Source organism: Athene cunicularia (genome assembly GCF_003259725.1).
Source record: "Athene cunicularia isolate RWA chromosome 12 unlocalized genomic scaffold, athCun1 chr12_part1, whole genome shotgun sequence".
NCBI lineage: Eukaryota > Metazoa > Chordata > Aves > Strigiformes > Strigidae > Athene > Athene cunicularia.
The window spans coordinates 10,667,104-10,688,461 of record NW_020799116.1 but is presented as its reverse complement, the minus strand read 5'-3'; the positions used below and the strand labels follow the sequence as shown (position 1 = coordinate 10,688,461).

General features: G+C 40.7%; 1 protein-coding gene across 3 annotated transcripts in view; it reads right to left on the bottom strand.

The window, feature by feature from the left end:
• CNTN6 (contactin 6) overlaps window positions 1-19,311 on the bottom strand; it is a 151,288-nt gene extending 131,977 nt beyond the window's left edge. For all 3 annotated transcript variants that reach the window (XM_026857656.1, XM_026857657.1, XM_026857659.1), the window contains exon 1: window positions 19,057-19,311. The gene's annotated coding sequence lies outside the window, so the exon portion shown is untranslated. The remainder of the gene's footprint in view (window positions 1-19,056) is intronic.
• Window positions 19,312-21,358: the final 2,047 nt, after the last annotated feature.

Below are 21,358 nucleotides of genomic sequence, written 5' to 3'. Positions count from 1 at the left end.
TTGGGTGATGCTTCCCTGCCCAAGAGTCTGAGCTGGGTGAACAGAAGGTCCGCTATTCTCAATTAAGGTTCTGAAAATAAATGATTTATTAGTGTTTAGCCATGGCTTTCTTTAACAAATTGCCACACATCAGACATTAAGCACTGTTTTGATTTTCAGAAAATGACGTTTCAAATCATAACTCACAGACTTCTTTTTTCTATTTAAATGGGTAATTTGAAAAGAACACTTGATTATGAGCTGTTTATTTAAACATACAAGGAGAAGCACGTGTTAACATAATCTAAATGTAAGCACAAGTTTAGATATTCCCTTTATTACACGGAACAATTTAGCACATTTAAAACAAGACTCATCTGTTTTCCTTTTTCCTAGAATTAAATGTGTCTTTCTTTCTTGCTAAGAATTTCATAGACACATCTAAGTTCCTTCAAAGTCATTTCACAGTTAGTTCACACAACATACACCAACTGTAGCATGTTTCTTGAAAATTATGATGTCATTCCAGGTCTAAGATTAATAGATTTGTTTATTAATGAATTTCTTCTGCAATTCATGCTGTTTCCTGGGACTCATGTATGAGCTGTTTGCTCATTCAGAAGACAGACCTTATCAAGTGTCATCACGTGGGTAAGAGATAGACACAAATATTAATACACTTTATTACATTAATTACTATTGGACTCCTGCTTTGCACATGGCAGATGATTTGTTAGAAATTGATTCTATTTCTTGATAATTATACTGCACTCCAAAGAAGTCACTCATGCACGTATCAATACATTTGCATCTGCTGGATATGCAGCAGACAATTTATATAGATTCAGAATATGTTAAAAAAGCAGAATGTTAGCTTGAATAGTAATCACTATTTATGAATGTTTTCTCTTCCTGGATGCACTTAGGAGATTTGAACTTGAACTTACTATTTTGGAGGTGTTCTTGGTTTTTGACAGGTAAACAAGGTTGGATACTCCAGTTGGTGTAAGTAGGAATAGCTTTGAGCTTTATGGAGAAATGTTGATTTACACCAGCTATGATTTGGGACCAAAGATATTTGGAAGAAACAAACCTTTAAATTTATCTGTTGTAAGATAAGAATAATGATTTTACCTAGGGTTTCCTGATATGGAGACAGATAATATTTAGGATGCACTTATGTATGGATGCACTTATTTAAAATATATCACTTCTAAAATTCTGAAATGTGCAGGTCCATGAAAACTATTTGCATCAAACCTGGCCTGATCCTGATGGGATGTAAATATTCACCAAGAGAGTTTTGCTGGCATTGCATTTGTTTTTCCAGAGGCAGAACTTCCTTTTCATTTCTGCTTTGTTTTCTCGTCTATTAGACTGTACATTGAAAGCTAATAGGACTTTAACCTGTTTTCTTGTAACATAAATGGTCTGAGAAGCTTCTTTTATACCCTTCTATTCAGCACTTTCATTTAGACTCTCTTTATGCACCAAAATATGTTGTTGAAATCACAGAGAATAATCGAGAGGAAATTGCACAATGCCAAATGATCTGTTATAATACAAAAAAGAAATAGTAGTGAATTAAACACACTGCTATCTTACTCAAGGCCATTTTGAGGAACACTTATTTTGCAAAGCACTTCTGTAAATGATTCTGCTGATTAAGTACCCCAAAATATAACTAGGTGCAGGGGAACTATGCACATCCCTCAGCATAATATACTCCCAAGCATCAAGGTATGATGCACTCCACTCACAAATTAACAAGAGAAATTGCCGTAATGAAAAATCTTGAAGTTTTGAATATTAGTGTTGTGTCAATTAAAGTAAGGTGGTGAAAATTCACCTGTATGATGTTATTATTCATTCCCTTTTTATTTTCCTGTATTTTCTATTCTAAGCATTTCTGTACACTTCTTAAACAGTTGCTGCATTCTTGATACATACATATAGGGCTGTGCTTCTGTAGTGGCAGAATAAGTGAAACGTTCAAGGCCAAATTTTTTCCCCAAGATTTGCATGGCTGATCTCAGCTTCACAGCTTTGTTTTCAGCGAGGAACAGGTATTGCTGCTGATGTGACTCATGAAATTCAGTTAATAGTGCTGGGATTGTGTGTGTTTGTTTCTCAGAAGGATTATAGTCATGTCAGGAGAATGGAGTACTGCAGTCAAAATCCTCCATGTGGATCTGAGACCAGACTTATTTTTTTTTTAAAACAGAGTAAGAATTAAGTCTATTATGAATTAATTCATAAGGATCTAAGGAAACAGTTTCTCATGTTTATCTTGTATGCTGTACTGCTCTTAGGTGACTGCATGATCGCTCTGTCTTGGCCCAGTTTCATGGTAGCAGATTGCAGGGCCACTGCTCAGCCCTTAGAGCTCCTTCTCACTGGCTGCTCCCAGAAGCAGTTGAATATACCTATGTCCATACAATAGAGTCTTGCAGCATCTCTAAATAACGTTCACAACCTGGTCAAGAACATACAACTTGCCAAGCATAACCCTAAATAATGATGTCTGCACACATGTGCTAATGGCATTTTAATCCTCAGTATGAAGAAGTATTTTCTGTAGTATAAACTAACCTATAGTAGTAGGAACAACTGAAAGAAGGAAGAGCTGTCCACTACGGGAGACATCAGGTTTGAGAACATTTAAGGAACCTGAAGTTGTATAAGTCCATGGGACCTGATGAGGTGCATCAACGGCTCCTGAGAGAACTGGTGGATGAAATGGCTAAGCCACTATCCATCATATTTGAGAAGCCATGGCAATCTGGTAAAATTTCTGCTGACTGTAAAAGGGGAAACATAAGCCCCATTTTTAAAAAGGGAAATAAAGAGAACCCAGGGACCTACTGGCCAGTCAGTGTCCCTGGAAAGGCTCAAGGCCAGGCTGGACAGGGCTTTGAGCAACTTGGGCTAGTGGAAGGTGTCCCTGCCCATGGCAAGGGGTTGGGACTAGAGGATCTTTAAGGTCCTTTCCGACCCAAACCATTCTGTGATTCTATTATTCTATGAAGATGCTCCAAAACCCACTCCTAAATGTCTGAATGATCCAACCTGCATAAAATAATCCTCATGCAGTTCCTCAGGCCCTCACAACTATATACAGTTCTATAGGATCTTAAATCAAGAATCAATCTTTGCCTTTTATTATATTATATCAAGAAATCATAAATTACATAAAAAGGACACATTTTCTCTGGTTTCATACCTGCATCAAACTGTTTGTTCGAAGTTGTTACAATTGTTGTTTTAGCAGAGTTTATAAAAATAAGTCTTTTAGTAATAAAGGGGCTATTTCCTTATCCCCATATCATTTCCTTATCCGTTATTATATAAAGCAAGTTTTGCCTCTAGAAGATACTATTAAAATATGTGATTTCCCCAAACCTCTTAGAAAGGTTGTCCTTTGTTAAAAAAAAAAAAAAAAAAAAAAAAAGTTCTGTCACAGTAAATTCTTGAGTGCATTTCTTAATGAGGAATCACACATTTTCCACATCAATAAAAATAATCGAAGTCAACAACCAAAATTTTCCCTACATTTTGCAAAGTTGCCTAAGGCAAGTTATCTTCAGGAGTGGAGGCTGCCTATTTAATACTGCTAATATTTCTAGCCAGAGGACATCAAGAGGAACATAAGGACTTTTTCTGAATTCAGAGGGCCTTTAGAGTGTAAGCTCTCTGCTTCGGTGTCTGTCTAATGCTAAGTTTGTAGAAGGGTTGGTCCTTAGCACCAAGTTACCAATTAGCTTATTTTCCTGTGCATCCTTTGCAGTAGTTGTAGGATCACTCTCATATTAAATGCAAAATATGTATTTAGGTGTTTTGCTGAGTTGGGACGACACATTAGAAGATTCTTTCCTTTGAAATAGTAGTTTGATTGGTAAACCTGAAGCGTCAAAAGCCGATGTTTATACCCCCTCCTTCTCATTTAGTGAGTGTTTCCATGGGACAGGGATCCAGAACATACAAATATTGAAGTTTCCATTTGAAGTCTTTCTGTATCCTTTTCCTAAGTCTTAGGAGACTGTATGGACTATGCCACTTTTAAGAAAGATTTTGACCACTGCAGCATGCATACCAACATTGATACTAGTAACAGCCAACCTTGGAAGCTAGTAGTATTTTTGCTATTTGAAGGTATGGATGAATATATAGAACTGTATACTATAAACGAGACAGAAGAAACTCATTCTGATGCTTTTCCAGGGCTATCAAACCCATCCGAATGATTGCAGAAAAATTATTGTATGAGTATTACTTTCAGTTTCGCATACCTGCAAAGCTGTTCTATCAATGTTTCTACACATTTCCTTGGAATTGCGTTTGTAAAACCTCAAAACAGAGTGCAGTCTCTAATGGGCTTAAATGTGCTTCCTGTTTTGAAAAAGAGACATTGAGGAGGATCTTGAAGTGAAGTGTCTGCAGTTTTGTATGCTAATCATACTTTCACCGGAGTTATGTTCTTAATAATGCAGATTGTTTCCGGGGATACTGCAGCTCTTCCCCAACTTCTTGTCATCCACAGGTTTGATTGCACTCATAAATTGCATGTGGACACTAATAACTTCTGCTGATGTTACATTGCATGTCACTCTGATCGTTGACTCAGCCTCCCGTGCAGTCCAGGTTTTTCTCTAGCAGCATATGGTTTAGGTTCAGCAAGAGTTTAGGAGATTGAATAGAGATGATAAGAAGAAGATGATGGACCTGCATTTTGCTCTTGAAAGCATCCATTTACTGGTGATGATCTAAATAATGGACTATTTTTTTTTCCTTGACATATAAAACAATGTTGTTACTACATAGTCACACAAATCAAATTTTTCACCAGTTCTAGGCTAAGAGCAATAAATAGATTGATTATATTCCTATCTTGGTCTGCTCCTCTTATAAAAATCTATCATCTGTTAGGGGAAATAACAAGTACTAGGTCTGAAGGGATCCACTATCTTTAGCTTTTATCTCCTTACTAAGCAAATCAGTCCTCATCAGTGTGCAAGATCATCAACACGTATTTCAATTTCTGTACACATCAGAATATATCAACCACTATTACATTACGTGGAGGGTAAATCACACAGTAACTAATGTAGCTAATAAACAGCATACAAGGTCTGATTCAGTCTTATGAAAGTCAGGGAATCATATCCCACTGACTTCAGTAAGATTTGGATCAGCTTTCTAAAGATTTGGATCTTCACTTAGCTTATGATACAATCACATGTTGTGGTAAATAGGCTTATACTCTCTGTGTGTATCTGTAGGTCAGTGCGCTCATATTTCATTTCTTTCATTCTTTTGTGTCTGGCAAAAAAAAAAAAAAAGGTGCATTTACTTTTACTTCAAGCATTGCTTCTTTTCTTTTCTTTGAAACTACACTGGTAAAAATGTTGTTGTGTACAGGCCAATGTATATTGCAACGAGAAACGTTATATTAGAAAAGTAACATCTTAGCAGTAAGTACAATACATTACAGTGTATTTCACAAGTATGGTAGTTCTCATTCTTTCTGAAAGGTTTTCCAACCCTCTTGATCCAAATGACAAAAGCCCTAATGATCTGTATGTGAGTACTCCTCAGGCTGCTGTTCAGGTGTGCTGGAGAAATGAAGGCTTCCTTCCCTTCCTTGTAGTAGTTGCATCCAGCAGAAAATTACTACCAGAACATAAACATAAAGTATGCAACTACCCTTCTACACTCACATCCTATGATATGTGATATGTGATTCAAGGGTGAAAAAGTCCCTTTCACAAGCTTTATAGCCTCATAAGTTTTCTTCAGTTATTGCTCAGAGCATCTGATGTTATCCACTGTAAAATCCATGCGGCCAACATGTGAAGCTACAAGCAAAAGACTCTGCTGATATAAATAAAAGTTGTCCCTTCATGAAAATTTCAGGCAGTTTGTTTCTGTTTATTTTGGTCTCATTAGGCTGCCACTACATGATAAATGATTTAGGTTAAGGGTAATTTAGTTTATGGTACAATAGGTATGAAAGGTTATTCCTTCTTATGCCCTTCTCACATAAAATCTACCTTAAAAAAACTAGAGTCTTTATATCTCAATAAACAGAAGCCACATAGATAGTGTGTAACAAATTACATATTGGATAACAATCTATAAAATTTTATTGGCTTATGAGGTTTGCATTGATTTGAATTTTACCCCAAAGCAAAGCATTACTGTTTCTCCAAAACACTGAAATAAAAGGAAACCAGAAATCTCCATTACAGTTTTTTTGAAAAGTGTAGCCACCAGAAACGTCTCTGAACAATGCAATCAAATTCCTGGAAATAGCCTAGATTTCACCTTGTCTCTTCCCTGCACATGATTGAGAAAAAATTTAAAATCGGCTCCATCACGGAGCTTAGCACTGAGGTTGACCACAAAGCCAAGAAACAGCTTCTGGCACTGGGCTGGGATTGCAAGACAATCCTGTAAATCACCTCTGTCGCCACATTTCCACTGTGAGACGTTTGTGAGTTACTGTTTGTATGAGTGATAGTGCTGCCTGGAACTGTGGGTGAAAAATCAAGAGTTTGGCTGTTCATTTTGCACAATCTTCTGCTTTCTGAAATGCAGACTTTGCAGTTGTGTGGGAGAGAAAGTCAGTGCAAATCATGGTGAGACTGCAAAGCCATCTTCACTTGACCTTTTGCCCTCCAGAACCCGCAGGGAGATAACAACGGGACAGCACGTTAAACCAAGTAACTTCTGGTGTTGGATGGCAACTCCGAAGTAACAGGAGGTCTATGATTTTTGCTACGTAGACTTCTGGGAACATAGATACTTTTCTTCTGGATGCAGACTGTATTTCACCAGGCTAGTGGTGGCCAACAACTGATACTCTAGACTTGGATGGACAGCAATTAGACATACATATGCAATTGCAAAGTAAACGATACAGGAAAAAAAAAAAAAAAAAAAAAAAAAAGCAAGATATATCATTGCAACATCCCCTGTCAGGGATGCTGAGATATTACCTGGTGACTGTCCTTGCCCCTGTATAAAACTTCATGTTATCGGAATTATATCAATCTCTCAGAAGTTATAATAGTTTTGTGACATACTTTCAAAAATGACCTATTGAATACAGGACTTTTTCTGTCCTTCCCTCCAATCTAGAGACGTTTACAAGCCTAGGTAGTGGTATTACAGGGTTTTGGGTGGTTTGTTTCTTATTTTTTAATCAGGAGAATATGGGTGTAAGACTACATGACAGGAAGGTTTTGGTCAAAGAAAGGCCATTGATTGGATTCATAGCAATAATTTGTATTTGGCTGAATTTTGAGAAATATATATATATATATATATATCTTGAAAGTAGAAGGACTTTATACACATGAAGTAGAAGGACTACAGAAGTAGATATTCTTTACAGACACATGCAGTAAAAGCTACTGTTGCTTAAATCAGGGAGGTAAGGCACAAACAAGGCTGTTATTACTGGCATTAATTAGTATTCTATCCAGAAGGGGGCAATAGTAGCTGTGCATTTGGACCAGTATTATTTTGCACACCTGGTGGCAGATGAGACTAAGGAAACAGTATTTTACAAGCTGTATTCCAGTGATTTATATTGCATGGCAGAATGCAACCTATCAACAGCAAACACCTTCACTGCAATCACATTTATTGTATTTGATCCTGTCTGTTGGACAATGCCTTGCCCAGAGTTGATCACCAGGCCACAGCCTGTGCAATTACCCACTTCAATAATCAGTGTCTGATTCTGATGAATTATAGCATCGGCTGCTGTACTGCTCAGAATAAATGAGATGGTATAAATCGTGTGACAGGTAACAATGCACTTATAATAGTGTATACAGCAATTAAAATTAATGCAAAATAAATGGCCACTAAAATGTGTATCAAAATAACCAGAAATAAAGTTTAAAATATAGTTAAGGCTGTGGTTGTTGACCAGGCATGAAAGACTGAAAAATACCCTAATTCTGTGTAAATCTGTGATGATTTTAGACAGGACACACTACATGGCCTTGCTTAAGTCAGCTCTCAGATCACTTGTCGCTGCCACATTCAAGTCTCTGGGCCATTTGAAGTGAGTGGCATGGCTGTTTTTTCCCTGATGGTGTAAATTTTGGCTGCTCCCTCAACTGCTCTATCTAATGCTGCCCATGCTGGCAATGGACAGTCAAAAAATGTTGCAAGAGATGGCACCAGGATGGCCTCACACGATGCTACTCCCACTGTCCAATATGACATCCTTGTCTCCAGATTGGAGAGAGATGGATATGACAGATGGACCACTCAGTGGTTAAGGAATTGGCTGGATGGTCACACTCAAAGAGCTGCAGTCAACGGCTCGATGTCCCAGTGGAGAGCAGTGACAAGTGATGTTCCTCAGGGGAACGAGTGCACCCTCAGCAGGTTCCCTGATGATGCCGAGCTGTGTGGTGTGGCCAACACGCCCGTGGGAAGGGATGTGCCATCCAGAGGGACCTGGGCAGGCTGGAGAGGTGGGCCATGAAAACCTCATGAAGTTCCACAAGGCCAAGGGCAAGGTCCTGCACATGGGTCGGGGCAATCCCAAGCACAAATCCAGGCTGGGCCATGAGTGGATTGAGAGCAGCCCTGAGGAGAAGGAGCTGGGAGTTGTAGTAGATGGAAAACTGTCTCTGAGCCAGCAACGTGTGCTCACAGCCCAGAAAGCCAACCATGTCCTGGGCTAGATCCAGAGAAGCGTAGCCAGCAGGTCGAGGGAGGGGATTCTCCCCCTCTGCTCTGCTCTCATGAGACCCCCCTGCAGTGCTGTGTCCAGCTCTGGGGGCACCAACATCAGAAGGACACAGACCTGCTCAAGCAGGTGAAGATGATCAAGCATCATGAGAATGATCAGGGGCTGGAGCACCTCCCCTGTGAGGACAGGCTGAGAGAGCTGGGGGTGTTCACCTGGAGAAGAGAAGGCTCCGGGGAGACCTTAGAGCGGCCCCCCAGTACTGAAAGGGGCTACAGGAAAGGGGGAGGGACTCTGCATCAGGGGTGTGGGGATGGGACAAGGGGTAATGGGTTTAAACTGACAGAGGGCAGATTTAGATTAGATGTGAGGAAGAAATTCTTCCCTGTGAGGGTGGTGAGGTCCTGGCACAGGTTGCCCAGAGAAGCTGTGGCTGCCCCCTCCCTGGAAGGGTTCAAGGCCAGGTTGGACGGGGTGGAAGGTGTCTCTGCCCAGGGCAGGGGGGTGGGAACTAGATGATCTTTAAGGTCCTTCCAACCCAAACCGTTCTATGATTCTATGATATGATGCTGCCCTAATCAGCCCACAGAGATTTGGGTTAAACTCGCTGTCTTCTGAATGCCGTTTGTAACTCTGTCATTAGCATCCCATCCCACACTGAGCTGAAAAATCAGCTTTAACCACTTGGTTAAGAAATAAATTCCATAAGCTGCTGGTGAGAGGGTCAGTTTGAGGAAGGAAATTGGCCACTTCTTATAGTAAAACAATTCGTATATTTACAGTCCATGGAGCTTTCACCCCTCCAGGGAGAGGATAGGTGCACTGGAAGGGCACAGTCTTGAGGACCCCCTTGCATCTCCCCAGTCCCAGATGTGGGTAATTTTCTAGTGCACCCACACACACAGGAAAAAAATCCGGAATTGAGATTATTTACAAGACTTTATTAAAATTGTGCTTTCTTGATATATTTTCTTAATAAATTTTCTATTTTCAACCTCCTGATTTGACCAATATGTTTTTGAAATGTGAGCTCCCTTAAGGAGAGTTAATAATAAGGATCTCACCTGGTTTTATTTCAGTGGCACTTGTACATACATTTCCTTACTACTTTTAACTCATTCAAAGGTCACAGACATCACCCAGGCATTCATGGTATATAACACTGTTTAATGTTCGATTTTGTCCTCTTTATAAACAAAATATTTGCAATATTTTATGATATAACCTTCTGAAAGATAGTCTAGTAAATCACCAGTGACTGATACCTTTGTGATTCAGCTGTATCTCACCATCAATTTCTAACTTGTTTTATTTTTTACCTCTTAAAATACTTCTTTTGCATCTGTAGGTATAAGTGAGAGGTTTGTATGACTGACTCACACTTCACTGCACTTGATAGAGCCCCCTGGTTAGTCAGGGCTTGGGCTTTTTTTGGGGAGGTGTGGGGGGGTATTGCTGCTGGTTACTCTGGCTGCTCAAACAACCCCCTCAGCATTGTCAAACAAAGTGTCTTCCTGCTAATTCATTTCAGGGCTTAGATGGATTTTGAATCAATCTTGCTGAGCAAGTCAGCCAAAGAGGTAGAATCGTGACATGGTTAGTCATTTATATTTTACCTGAATCAGTGAGTAAGGTACTTCTTGTCAGTTCTTACACTTCATACATAACTTTTATTCTACCATTTTTTTGACAGAAGTTTGAGCTTGGGTATCTCTTGCCTATGTCTTCCAAATCAATCCTCTGAATCCCTAACCCAGAGTTTAATATAATTCATTATTCAACACCTTCAATAAGGCTAACTTTAAAACTAGTAATCTCTCAGTAAAGCTGTGCAATTAATGCTGAAATACCTCAAGTACAGAATAATACCAAATAGCACTCGCCATAGCCTTCCTCAGAGCATCCCAAAATACCAGTAGCCTTCCCTAAAGTCTCTAGCTATCAAATATTCTTTAAGATTTAGCGGTAGATCCTGGCTCACCTATGTGAGCATTTTGCATTAAAGTGCAAAATATTTTTCCTGCAAATTTAACAGTGGAATATACATAATCTCACACTGCTGAACTGAATGATCAAAAGGTACCCTCAATGCTGCTTATTAATGAGCTTTGCCCACTTTATTTTATCATTTTTATCACTCTTTAATTTGTCATATAAATTATTCAGTGTTTCCTGTAGGTGATGCTGCCCCATAGCAGCCAGACCTGGCTGGAGGGGAGATGGGGAGCACCCACTGCAGTGACCCAGTACCAACCACAGACCCCACCCATGCCCTGCTCACCCTGACATGGAAGAGTGCTTTGACATGCTGGAGTTTTCCTTGAGGCATTAGGCTATGGCTGCCTTTGGACAAAGCTTTTGCTTTCGATGTCTTTACAGTCTTCATAGCTGCAGTAGTATATGTTTTATTTGAAAACATTGCATTTACTACAATATAAAGAGGCCATTATTGTTTAGCTGTGTTCACTGCTGTACTTCCTTCCCTCCCCTCTCTTTCCAGCTGCTTTTCCAATGTCTTCCTAGAGTTACCCAGTATATACTAGCCTCACTTATTCCTGCTCGCAGTAGATACAGCATGTTTCTTCCCCCAAGCTCGGTGCCCTCAGAGGAGTATTTAGGTTAAGAGCAGTTTATTCCTGGCTGGAACTGCAGCAATTGTAAGCGGGTTCATAAGCCAGGATTCTCCTTTGCTTCAGGCGGCTACTAAAAGCCAAGGTGATGTCTCAGATGGAAACAAAACCAGAGAGGTGCAGCAGTGGGGCATGAAGCATCCCTGCCGCAGCAGCAAGGACAATCCCCGCAGCACAGGCTGGTGTTTGGGGCACGGCGGCAGCACAGGGGTGAACAATCCTATTAACAGACAGAAGTACATGTAGAAAAGTGGCCAAATGGTGCAATAAACTCAGGGCCCTCTGCTCAGCTGCCCCCCAGCAAATAGGGAAAAGAAAGTCTTATGTTCAGCTGAGGCTACCGGAGCCAGGAGCCTTCACTGAGCAGTGAAAAATAAGAGTACGGGGAGGATATGCTGTGAACACAGCCACAGCTCTGTTACCTGCTTCTGAGGCAGTTACACCTGAGCAAGGAGCATTTCTCACCATACCTCCATTTCTCCCTATACCATACCTCCTGCCTGGTGCAGGGGTGTTTCATGGGAAAAGTTTGCTCCCTATCCTGGTCAAAGCTGCTTGGTACTTAAACAGCAATGACACAAATATTTATAGTACATTTAGTCCTACAAGAATTGTCTTCCTCAAGAATGAGTCTTTTCTTCTTATTTACTTTTTATGTATTTCGAAAACAAATGCATGAATAACTGTTTCTATTTCAGCTGTGAAGGAAATGAAGATTTTCCTTGTAAGTAGAAGAGGATCCCTCTGACAAGTCTTTCCTCTATGGCTATGCCCTCACCAAACACATGGCTATGCAGCTGGCCAGGCTTTACACAGTTATATAGTTAATAAATAGTGTTATTTAGTATGGATCTTCAGGTGGGAAAAGTGAGCCAGGACAGAAAATACAGACCTAACTCATGGATATGGTGGAATAGAGGGACCAGAGGGGGTTTAGGGCAGTGAAACTGGACCTGCAACTCCAGTGGCTTCAGAGTGAGTAATATGGGAAAGGAGAGGGTTAAAAATATATATGGCTTTTAGCTTTGTATGATAGCTCCAGAAAGGGCTGGGTCACCTCTGTGGAGAGGCTTCAGCAATATGTCATAGCTAATGATGTCAGTGCTGAGAAAAAGGTGGCAGTTTAAGTGAGTATAATAGGGGTAAAACCTCTAACCTGCTGTGCAGCCTAAGTGCTCTCGCTAAACCAGCAGACAAAACAATTCCTGGGAGAGAAATTTCCTCAGCGACCAGATCTGCTGGCGATTGCAAAGCTTCCCTGCTATTATCAACCTAAGAAAAACGAAACCATTTTGGGCTAAGTGCCTGAATAAGGAAATTAGCAGACAATCATCAGTTTGAGGAGAGCTTAAATGCTGCAGTACCAGGGACCAGCTACAATATGATATGCAAAACAACACAGTACACAGCAGTCACCATCCAGGGCTTTTCCAACTCTGAAGCAAGCATCAGAAATACTTGTGAGAGTGGCTGCTACCAGAAGTGCCTGAGAAGTGCAACTGAGGCACAAAGGATGATCAGCAACTGCACTGGAGATCAGCATGGATGCACAGCGCGGCTCTCCAAAGTCTGCATGTGCTTTCTCTGTGGAGAACAGTCCCACACTACAAATAACATGCTTGATTTTCTTTACTTGGATCAAAGACAGACTCCTTTGAAGCTCTAAGAGATGGGGAAAGGCAGGGCCGGAGCATAGGTCATGGCAGACAAGCCCAAATTCTGTCTACCAAGATGACTGAGAGTTTTCAGCTGAGGTACGGGAAACTGAGTCCACACAGGATGCTGGGTAGTCCATCTGGCACTGCTGTCTAATTTAGGTGATAAAAATCTACATTTCATCTGGATTCCTTTACAAATGAAGGAAGCACAATTTATAGTGAGGTTTGCTCTGGTCCTGCAGTTTTTGTAATTTTATGGTAGGATTATCAGAAACTGCTCGGAGAGAAGTTGCAGAAACTTCAGTGCTTTTAATCCCCATTTCTCTCACCAAAGGTACCACATGCATGCTGTATACACCAAGCTCCACGTATGTGCTACTTGACAGGGAACATCTGAGAGAAATGGGTTTGAATTGGTAAAGTATATGGGGCTCCAGGGTTTCAGAAATTGAAATGTGGCAAATTTTCTGTGGTCCAGCCAGACTTACTTTTGGTGGATCGACCTCCCAATGGACAAAGCAGTGGGACAGGATGAAGCACAAAAGCAAAAGATGTGTTTGAAGGGGAAATAAGCACTAAATATCTGAAAAGTCATTCATTTAACTGTAGGAAACTTGGTGCAGAGCTTCAGCCCAAACAGCTTCTCTAATTATTCCCAGTGTTAATCACAGGGATTCGAATTAAAAAAAAAGGTGCTGGTGAAAAGTAATTGTCTTCTCACACTTGCTGACAACCTAGTCTGGCATGTCCTTTGCCCAGAATAGTGAGAATTTTCCTCATTAATCTTCTAAAATCTTCCTCTCCCCGAGTCCATTAGCAGCAGAGTTTGAGCACAGCGAAAAGGTGAAGGCCCGCAGTCCAAAGTGCCGCGTGAGAGCAACAGCTCTCACGCTCAGTACTCAGCAAGATGCTGCTTCATCAGAGCTCAACCTCTTCAGAAGTACACCAGCTCTGACTAAATTTTCTCTGGGAAGTTTTCTCAGATATATGGGAAAACTGCTGGAGTAATGTGCAGAATGCCCAGTTTAGCCACAAGGTTATGAGCAGTGATGAAATTTATGCTCTACCTAAATAGTGATCTCCTGTATCCCTGGAGAGTGAGTGTCCTAATCCCAGACTGCTGTCTGCTGTGGGCAGACCTACCCCAGGTTTTGCTCATTTTGACCCAGGTAAAAACCCTCATGAGAAAGGTTCAGGAAGAACAGCAGGGGGTAATCTATCCAATCCAGAGTAGCAAATTAACCACTGATTTTTCTTTTTTCACCCTAAAAGAGTGCAAATTTGGGATGATAGCCCTGACTCCCAGACCACCAGCTCCTCTGAAACAGGCTACTTCAGCCCATACCACACCAGAAGAAAAATTTAAAAAATTACACCGCTTTTGATAGAAAAGGATCCTTGTTTTCCAGCCAGCCTTCTTCCATGTCGCAAGTTTAATGAGAATCTTTGCAGGTGTTGCCACAGATAGGGACTTGGGATCCTCATGCTTTGGTTACAGCCACAGGAGAGCTTCAGTACCCTTTTTTTTTTTTTTTTTCCTGAGGAATCTTACATATAAAATGGATCTTATTGGTAATCAGATCAGGGTGTCCTGAAGAAAAGTGAGTTTAGAAAAATTAGGTAGTATCTTTTTTTATTTGTTTGAGATGCCTCTGGTGGGAGCTGTGATCAGAGCCCAGAGAGGGTTATTGTGTACCTGGGCAGCTGGGTCACTTGTGTTTGTATACAGCTAATAAAAACAGTTCTCTGGAAGCCAATTATATTAGTTCCTGTATTATTATGTTGTGTAAAGAGCAAGGACATAACCTGTTTCTCTCATCTTTTTTCTGTTTTCCATCTCTTTTAACAAGAACATTACAGAAGATGCTGTCAAGAATTTTAATAAAACAAACTGCCTCTCTGACCATCTTTATCCATTTCTTCTTGTCTTTATAAGCTAGAAACTTATTAGAGGGTCTAAGTGAGGGAAATTACTCTTTTCTGCCACTCTCTCCACCCCATCTGTCTCTCAGTTGTTTTCCTGAGCACTGCATGCTGTGGAGTTTTTCCTTTTGCAGGAAACCCAAAACACAAAGACACACACCCCCCACCCCCCCCCAATAAAGCCCCAAATAGTATATGTGGCTACCTGGATACTTAGTCATACCAACTGTCAGTCAGTCCCCATCAACCCCTCCTACACTGGGCTCCAAAACAGCCTGAGATCATGGCAGAGCCCATCTCCAGACCCCCTTGGATGCTGAGGAGAGGGGAAGGCAAGCGGTGGCAGATGTACTGTTGGGCCCCTGCCCTCAGAGCCCGGCTTTGGTAGGCAGGGTGGTGTGGCTAGAGAACATCCTTACAGCCATGCTCCGCTGCTGTCCTGAAAACAGGCTGAATAAATCACAGCAAAACACATCCCAAAGGATGAGAATATAGGACGTTTACTCAATCATTGAGGACCAATAAAAAAATAAGAAAGAAAAAAGGCAAACCAGGAGACATGACAATAACATGTAACCCAATTAAATGTTGCACAGCTGCTGCTAGCAATACAGAAGAGATGTCACCGGTCTCCTGTCCTCAAGCAGAGCATGGAGAGTTGTGTACAAGTAGGGGAGTTATTCCTTTCTGTGTGCCAGTGATTCATGGCTTTGTCCTTTTCCCTCTTCAAGTGACTCAAGGCAGGTCCTATCCCCTTTCCTTTTGGCTCTTGCACACATGCAAAACTGCCTGGCTTCAGAGACGTTGCAACCAAAGGTCTCTGCATCTTGGTGAGGAAGGAGGAAAGTGTAGAAAGAGTCAGGCTGAAAGCTGCCCACTTGATGGGGAGAGATTAGATGAGATCATTTTAAGATGGGTGTTTCTCCTACTGTGCCTTTCCCACAGTTTCTAAAGCTAATCAGATTGCCTGGGAACAAATCTTAGAAGATTTCAGTATCCAGCTATGCTAAAACACTGGTGGGCAAGTATCAGTACTCAGAGATTACAGTAACTACAGGTAAGAGTCTGGTACAGGGACACCCTCACTTTAGGCTTGGTTGAATTACCCAAGTTAACTCAGCAGTAAAATCACAGAGTTACTAAGACCTTATTAAAACATTTCCTCCTGAAAAAACATCAAAAAAAAAAAAAGCAGTTTTGTAAGGCAAATTATCAAGAATGGAGTGAGCTGCTTGGAGTCTTTAATTATCTTTTTGCCTAAGATGGGACAATTAACTTTATAGTGCCTGAATAAATGGGTGGAAACACCTGCTGTCCTCAAGAGGAAAAGCAGAAGAAAGTGCTGATCATCTGCACCTGACCTGCCAGGCACAGCCATGGTGGGAGGTGCTGCTGGGCTGGGAGCTCTCTAGGAGCTGCACGGAGGAGAGGAGATGGAGCTGGGAGCAGAAAGGTATGGCAAAACTCGCACTTTTCCTCTCTACCTCTGTCTGAAGCATCTAAAACTTTAGAAATGTGTGTGCAGTTCCCCAGGTTTATTTTTGTGACAAGACATCCTGCTAGCACTTTATGCTGGCCTGGTCTGTTTAGTAGCCTCCTAGTATCAAGGTAGGGTCTTCCATATCTCTGGCGCTTTGTCTTGCATTAGTTGTGTGTGGTTGTTGTGTCAGCAAGATGAAGAGCTGTAAGTACAATGCCCTGATCTATTTTGCTAGGGGTTATTTTTATTTTCCATGATGAAGCTACTCAAAGATACTTGGTTCTCTTTTTAAGGGTGTGGTATTTTTTCTTGCATGTTCTGCACTTATAGAAAGATGTGGTGTAAATAAAAGAGATTTGCAGAAGCCTTCTAGTTTGTGAATGAAAATAGGGTCACCTAATTTTTTTTTTTTTTTTTTTTTTTTTTTTTTTAGCATCCCAGAGGTGATAGCTGCCAGCACGGGTAGTTGTTGTAAAACTGTGCCTGGAATTCTTTGTGTCTTTGCTGCTCAGGGAGAGATTGTCTCTTACCAATTTGCCCATGTACCTAGTTCTAGTCAACTTGGAGCGCAGCCTTTGGTAAGAAGGAACAAAGGACTTTATGAGCCAGACTCGCTGGTGTTCATCTTCTGTAAGAGCGTTCCCCTGTGACTCTGCTCCTCTGCGGAGGTCAGGAGGGCTTGGCTGCACCCAGGGGCAGGGCGGCAGGCTGCGGGTAACCAGGGAAGAATTAAGATGGTTTTTGTGTCTCAGTCTCCCTGAAAAAGCCTTGTGCCATGAAGATGAGCAGCACCTAGCTGACCTCTGGGCAGGGGTTAGTTGAAAGCAATCTGTGGTAGTCTTCTGGAATAAACTTGGCCACAACTTTAAACAAAAGGGATATTGTCTTGTAGTAACAGGCAGCTAATACAGTTTCTAGGGGAAAAGAAACATTTGAACACCATTTTGAAGAGCTGATGTGTTTTCATATGCTTACAAGACAAACATCCTTCTAATGAAAAATTTCTGTTAAAATACAAATAGTTCTTCACGCCCACATAATGCAAACCCACAACTTTGTGTTTCGGGTCTCCTTGGCCATGCTGGCACCTTGTTCGGTGATGGAAATAGTTGCTTCAACTGCAAGAAATTAGTTTTAGAGTAGCTATTATGCACCAGAAACCTTTTTAATACTGATCATAAAGCTGGAAGAAAAGGAGGAGAGATATGTCTCCTATTTGATTTAAGGCACTTAAGTTTGTTATATATTATTTATAATTTTATTCTCAGCATGAAAGGTAACACTTTTAATACGTGGTGATCAGTACCTCGTCAGCATTTGAAAACTAGCTGCCTACATTGGTGTGGTTTATTTTTCTTTTTTACACAATAAAATGTGAAATATGGTAGTTGCTAACTTCATATAGGTACTGATTTGGGACTTTTTAGTGTCATAAAACCTCTGAAGCAGAGACTCTGTGGAATGTGAAACACTGACATAGTGCCTCTGGAGCACCAAAGCAAAAGCTGGCTGATGAGGATGGGTTATTTGTGGTGATGTGGTGCCTGGAATTACAAACACTGCAGGGTTTAGTTGCACACACATAAAAACTTCCTCAACTTGCAGAACTTTCCAAATGCTGAATGTGGAAGGAGTACTCTGACAGATCCCCTCTCTCTGGGGGGAGAAAATAAAAGGAGGGGAGGAGGAAATGCTTCTTCAGAGGAGTAAATAGTCTAATTGTTAACTGGTAATATTTATCTGAAAATGGTTGCCGTGTTGACAAAAGGGCAACAAACTTATTTACATAGGCTGCAGAATGTTTGCATCTTGTTTGATCATTGAGATATGCAAGTGCTGCAGGAAATTGCTTGCGTTGAGCCTGGTTGTGCAAAAGCTGTTGGAGGAGACCCTTTACACATGCAACAACTCTTTGAATCAAAGTATTCACTCAAAAAGCACTATGGGAATAGACGATTTAACATAAAGCAGTAGTCAAGCAATTGCTTGCTTCTGGCACCACGGACTTCCAAAAGTTTTATAAAGTATTACGTTTCCTTTAAAGCTGTGTCATGCAGTGTAAATAAATGAAAACATCGAAACTAAAACTCTTGCAAATCCTTGGATGCAAAACCCAAAGTTCAATATATATTGTGATCTTGATTTTTTTTTTTTTTCCTGATCATTAAAAGGAGCAACAGGGAAAACTTTTTTTAGGTCATACTAAAATTTTCCTGAAAATTTATGTTTATTGCTTTTACACTTTCAGCTGGTAGAAATTAGATTAGGCTCTCATTACCCACTTCATCTTTAAATATGCTGTAGAAAGTCATATGAAAGTGCCAAAATTAGCACTGTCATCCTCTCTGCTGTCCGTTTTACTGCAGCACAGAGCTGTGATATACTCAAATAATATACCTGTCGTGTCTGTTACTAGCACAGTCTCCTGTTCTGTTTGACTCAGACCTCACATGCATACAAATTCATTATATACATTTTTTCTCTTCCAAGAACGTATACATTTGGAGCATCAGCCATTTACAGACACATATCATAAATAAAGCAGTGAATTTTCTTCATTCCCTACCCTTATGTTAATGAAAATTACTGAGGAAGGAAAAAAAAAACACCCAGAAAATGCAGCTTCCCCCAGCATTATTCACATTGCAGTAGACAGCACAATTCTGTACTTACAGATCTTAACAGTGAAATGTCTCAGGATCTTTACAATTTTCTGCAGAACTGTTTCAAGCTCTCAGCAAGCCACAGTGTTCATCGAGGCAGAACGGAGCCGTATGGAAGGTCTATGCAGCTGGGAGATAATGGAACTATTTTCCCAGCTGGGACTACAAGCCTTTTATCCACTGAGCATTGCGTGTCTCTTCACTGGTATTAACCGTGAAATACACTGCTTTCCTGTTGTACTCATGCTAGGACCCACACAATTAGTGCTTGAATCAGATAAACAGCTACTACAGTTTATGCATATTCCTATCTGGAAATCCTGAACGTATAAAAATTAGCTCTGCGTTGATCATCCTTCAAGAAAGCTGAGAGAGCGAAAGCGCAGCTGTCATACTAGTAGCATAGAAGATTAAATGTGCTCTTGCTATTCTTTTCATATAAATATGAGCTCCTGTCAGGTAATCAGAAACCTCTCTTCTTGAAAACTGGGTCAGAACACAGTATTAGGTTTAGAACAGGAATGAAAATAATTTTTTGTCCTGAGTTCCACAATCACTTCCTGAGCTTCATAAAATTAAGCTGATAGGATGCGAGTCGACACTCAAATTACATCCCATCACTGACTGCCCTCTTGGAACATTTAACTATCCCTCCATATTTTACATATTTATTTTTTTTAAAAAAAAGGGGGGGAGGAGACTTTTGTTTGTCTAAGGTAGCACAGACATAAATCCTAATTACACATAAACTTCAAACCTTCTTAGATTTCCATTTTTCCTCTTGGGACTGCTTCAGCAGAGATCAACTGCAAAGCTCAGACAGGGGAATGCCTCTCCGTTAGTAAGCAAAAGTTATTTGTATTCACAGGGGATAGAAGTGGAAACAGCAGTTTTCAGAATGTTTCTGCCAAGAAAAGTGCAATTGTGTCACAAGCATTGCTTCACAACATTTTAATGTAATCTTGGTGTAAATCCATTACTTTGTAATGGGATTAATTGCCTGCCTGTCTGATCGTGGCAAATGGAGAGGATGTGGAAGTCAGGTGACAAAAACACACAGCAGCACACAGATGCCTTGAATAGACTGAAATAATAATTCAGTCCACAAAAGTGAAGGAGTGTACACCTCTTTCACTGTGAATTTTCCCCACCTGTAAAGTGGGAGCAAATCCCTGCACCCCCTTAGTTTCCAGCACAACTGCTGTCTGCACACAACTTGCACCAGGAGTCTGGTGTCATCTCCAGTGTCTCTGCCACAGTAACAATTGTTTTGGGCCACTTCCCCCCTTCCCGCAATGTGGTTTGGATGTGTCGAGGTGCTGTGGCTTGTTGCCATGTGGCTGAGCCTCAGTGCTCGTCATCAGCCCATGCAGAGGTAGTGGTGAGTGGCAATGATGAGGTTGCTCTTACTTGTGGTGGCAGTTAAGACATCCCTGAAGAAAGATGAAGTAACGGGAGCAGGAGAGAAGGTGAAGATGTTGTCTTTCCGGAGAGGAGTTTTCTGTCATCCATCTGCAGATGGACCTGATTTAAGTGATCTGGGTTCAACCCAACCTCCTTGGAGGACTTCTCTCATGACCTTGGAAGCACCTCAGCTCTCCTGGTCTGCTCTTCGTTAGTAAAATGGGGACAAGAGCACTGTAGGAACTCATGGGATGTGCCATAGAAATGCCAAGCATCCCGTGCCAGCCCCATGGGGCCAGTGTGGTGAGCACTCCCCTCCTCTTTCAGAGCTCTCATAGCCATCCTCCTGATTAACATAAACCATTTTACCCTTCAATTATGTAAGCTCCTCAAATGAGCTTTACTGACAATTAATTAAGCCTTGCAGCACCTTCTAAAGTAGACAGGCATTATAATTAGCAGTTCTGTTTTTAATTAGGAATAAAATTTGAAATTGAATTTTAGGTATTTCCTCATTAAAATTTTCTTTTAAATAATGTCAGTGCTTTTTCTAAGTTGTATCGAGAATAAATAGACAGTCACAACAGATTAACCCAAGCTTCTCATCACTAATTTTAAAAGTTTATTAAAAATATAATGTTTTTCTTATGTCAAAACAAATTATTTTGCTTATGTATTGGTTGTTTAACAAGACTGTCTGGAAAGAGGGCTTCTCAGTTGCTGAGCAAATTAATTCTGTTAAAAATTTCCCATTTCCAACTGGGAATGAAAACAAACACTTTAGAAACGTCCCTTCTAAAGGTAGATCACTAATTTCAAGACCTCATGTTTCCAGGAAAGACAGTAACACTTAAATCTCTGAATTTTGAATTGTATTTTTATTAAAACTTGTGAAATTCTGATTTAGA